Source organism: Salvelinus alpinus, chromosome 15 (assembly GCF_045679555.1).
Source record: "Salvelinus alpinus chromosome 15, SLU_Salpinus.1, whole genome shotgun sequence".
In the NCBI taxonomy this organism is placed as follows: Eukaryota; Metazoa; Chordata; class Actinopteri; order Salmoniformes; family Salmonidae; genus Salvelinus; species Salvelinus alpinus.
In genome coordinates, this window is record NC_092100.1 from 17,465,138 (window position 1) to 17,469,371 (window position 4,234).

Below are 4,234 nucleotides of genomic sequence, written 5' to 3' on the forward strand. Positions count from 1 at the left end.
AGCCAGTACAATTCTGAATTCTGACATACACATAGGAAAATCGCTCTAAGTCGAGTTCTGTTTCACCCACAGACATAATTCCAACGGTTTTAGAAACTAGAGAGTGTTTTCTATCCAATACTAATAATAATATGCATATTGTACGAGCAAGAATTGAGTACGAGGCAGTTTAATTTGGAGACGAATCTGGACTATGTCGAAATGGCACCCCCCTAGTGGCAAGATTAACCAACAATCCAGTTCGAGAAATAGAGTTCAGAAAATATTTACGAAATAAACAAAAGTAAAAAATGTAATAAAAAGTAACACAATAAAATAACAATAACGAAGCTATATACAGGGGGTACCGTTACCGAGTCAATGTGCGGGGGTACAGGTTAGTTGAGGTAAATAGTACATGTACATGTAGGTAAGGGTAAAGTGACTGCATAGACAACAAACAGCGAGTAGTAAAAAGTGTAAAAACAAAGGGGGTGTGTCAATGTAAATAGTCCGGGTGGCTATTTGATTAATTGTTCAACAGTCTTATGGCTTGGGAGTAGAAGCTGTTAAGAAGCTTTTTGGACCGAGACTTGACGCTCTGGTATCGCTTGCCATGCGGTAGCAGAAAGAGAACGGTCTATGACTAGGGTGACTGGAGTCTTTGACAATTTTTTGGGCCTTCCTCTGACACCGCCTAGTATATACAGTTGAAGTTGGAAGTTTACATACACCTTAGCCAAATACATTTAAACTCAGTTTTCACAATTCCACAATTGGGGGCTGCCCGCCAGAGGCTGGCGGTTTTTATGTTATCTGGAGCATTGGTGACAGCAACTGTACTGCTGGCAACAATTTAATTACACTTTTTGCCAAATTCAATGGGTGTTGAGCGTTCATAAATGTGTCAGTTATTCTGCACTCTAGCACACTCAGATGAGAGTGCTCTGAAATCAGAGTAGATAGCCAGAGCGGATTTACCAGCTACGTCTATCAGCAGTTGTCACATTGACATCATGAACATTCTATTGAAATGGTTACTTGCATAGTGGAGTCTTTTGTAAAGATATATAGCTAGCTAGCTAGCTAGCTACTGTTGACTAACCCCATTCCGTACAAATTTGTGCAACCTCGGCACGAGGCTTTTAATCCAGTTTGAATTCAGGCTGTAACACAACAAAATGTGGAATAAGTCAAGTGGTGTGAAAACTTTCTGAAGGCACTGTAGCATAATACCTTTGCCATCATTCACTTGCTTCTGAATGTATTCGGAAACATCTAATATGCCTTACAAAGGGTTAATTTAAATTCTGACCTTGTCTTCCTATCATTTAACTTTTTCATTCAGGTCACATGTTCTTCGAGGGAAAAACTAAGAGGACTTGACTGACATGCAAACCGATAATTTCTGAAATGTTTAAAATTAGGTTACGGTAGGAATAGGGATAGGGATAGGTTAGACTGGGGTCAAGGTTAGGGTTAGGTTTAAGGTAAGTATAATGGCTCTATGAAATGCCACTGGCACAGGTTGAGAGCAGTTCTTGACGCATCCACATACAGCACAAATTATCAATGAACCCAACAGGTACAATCCCAAATCTGTAAACACGGGCACCCTCATAGATATCATCCTCAGCAACTTGCCCTCCAAATATACCTCTACTGTTTTCAACCAAGATCTCAGCGATCAGTGACTCATTGCTTGCATCCGTAATGGGTCTGCGGTCAAACAACCACCCCTCATCACTGTCAAACGCTCCCTAAAACACTTCAGTGAGCAGGCCTTTCTAATCGACCTGGCCCGGGTATCCTGGAAGGATATTGACCTCATTCCGTCAGTAGAGGATGCCTGGCCATTTTTTTTAAGTGCCTTCCTCACCATCTTAAATAAGCATGCCCCTTTCAAAAAATGTAGAACCAGGAAGAGATATAGCCCTTGGTTCTCTCCAGACCTGACTGCCCTTGACCAGCACAAAAGCATCCTGTGGCGTTCTGCATTAACATCGAATAGCCCTCGTGATATGCAACTTTTCAGCGAAGTTAGGAACCAATATACACAGGCAGTTAGGAAAGCTAAGGCTAGCTTTTTCAAGCAGAAATTTGCATCCTGTAGCACAAACTCAAAGTTCTGGGACACTGTAAAGTCCATGGAGAAAAAGACCACCTCCTCCCAGCTGCCCACTGCAATGAGGCTAGGAAACACTGTCACCACCGATAAATCCACTAAAATTGAGAATTTAAATAAGCATTTTTCTTCGGCTTGCCATGCCTTCCACCTGGCTACACCAACTGCCCTGCACTCCCCACAGCAACTAGCCCAAGCCTCCCCCATTTCTCCTTCACCCAAATCCAGATAGCTGATGTTCTGAAAGAGCTGCAAAATCTGGACCCCTACAAATCAGCCAGGCTAGACAATCTGGACCCTCTCTTTCTAAAATTATCTGCCGAAATTATTGCAACCTCTATTACTAGCCTGTTCAACCTCTCTTTCCTATCGTCTGAGGTTCCCAAAGATTGGAAAGCTGCCGCGGTCATCCACCTCTTCAAAGGGGGAGACACTCTAGAACCTAACTGCTACAGACCTATATCTATCCTACCCTGTCGTTCTAAGGTCTTCGAAAGCCAAGTTAACAAACAGATTACAGACCATTTCGAATCCAACCGTACATTCTTCGCTATGCAATCTGGTTTCAGTGCTGGTCATGGGTGCACCTCAGCCACGCTCAAGGTCCTAAACGATATCATAACCGCCATCGATAAGAGACATTACTGTGCAGCCGTATTCATCCGAGAGAGTCTCGGGCCGACTCTCTTCTCTGTATACATCAATGATGTCGCTCTTGCTGCTGGTGATTCTTTGATCCACCTCTATGCAGACGACACCATTCTGTATACTTCCGGCCTTTCGTGGGACACTGTGTTAACTAACCTCCAGACGAGCTTCAATGCCATACAACTCTCCTTCCTTGGCGTCCAACTGCTCTTAAATGCAAGTAAAACTAAATGCATGCTCTTCAACCGATCACTGCCTGCACCTGCCCACCCGTCCAGCATCATTTCTCTGGACGGTTCTGACTTAGAATATGTGGACAACTACAAATACCTAGGTGTCTGGCTAGACTGTAAACTCTCCTTCCAGACTAACATTAAGCATCTCCAATCAAAAATGAATCTAGATTCGGCTTCCTATTTCACAAACAAAGCATCCTTCACTCATGCTGCCAAAAATACCCTCGTAAAACTGACCATCCTACCAATCCTCGACTTCGGCGATGTCATTTATAAAATAGCCTCCAACACCCTACTCAACAAATTGGATGCAGTCTATCACAGTGCCATCCGTTTTTGTACTACCCACGACTGCGACCTGTATACTCTCGTTGGCTGGCCCTTGCTTCATCTCAGAACAGCCAGTACAATTCTGAATTCTGACATACACATAGGAAAATCGCTCTAAGTCGAGTTCTGTTTCACCCACAGACATAATTCAAACGGTTTTAGAAACTAGAGAGTGTTTTCTATCCAATACTAATAATAATATGCATATTGTACGAGCAAGAATTGAGTACGAGGCAGTTTAATTTGGAGACGAATCTGGACTATGTCGAAATGGCACCCCCCTAGTGGCAAGATTAACCAACAATCCAGTTCGAGAAATAGAGTTCAGAAAATATTTACGAAATAAACAAAAGTAAAAAATGTAATAAAAAGTAACACAATAAAATAACAATAACGAAGCTATATACAGGGGGTACCGTTACCGAGTCAATGTGCGGGGGTACAGGTTAGTTGAGGTAAATAGTACATGTACATGTAGGTAAGGGTAAAGTGACTGCATAGACAACAAACAGCGAGTAGTAAAAAGTGTAAAAACAAAGGGGGTGTGTCAATGTAAATAGTCCGGGTGGCTATTTGATTAATTGTTCAACAGTCTTATGGCTTGGGAGTAGAAGCTGTTAAGAAGCTTTTTGGACCGAGACTTGACGCTCTGGTATCGCTTGCCATGCGGTAGCAGAAAGAGAACGGTCTATGACTAGGGTGACTGGAGTCTTTGACAATTTTTTGGGCCTTCCTCTGACACCGCCTAGTATATACAGTTGAAGTTGGAAGTTTACATACACCTTAGCCAAATACATTTAAACTCAGTTTTCACAATTCCACAATTGGGGGCTGCCCGCCAGAGGCTGGCGGTTTTTATGTTATCTGGAGCATTGGTGACAGCAACTGTACTGCTGGCAACAATTTAATTACACTT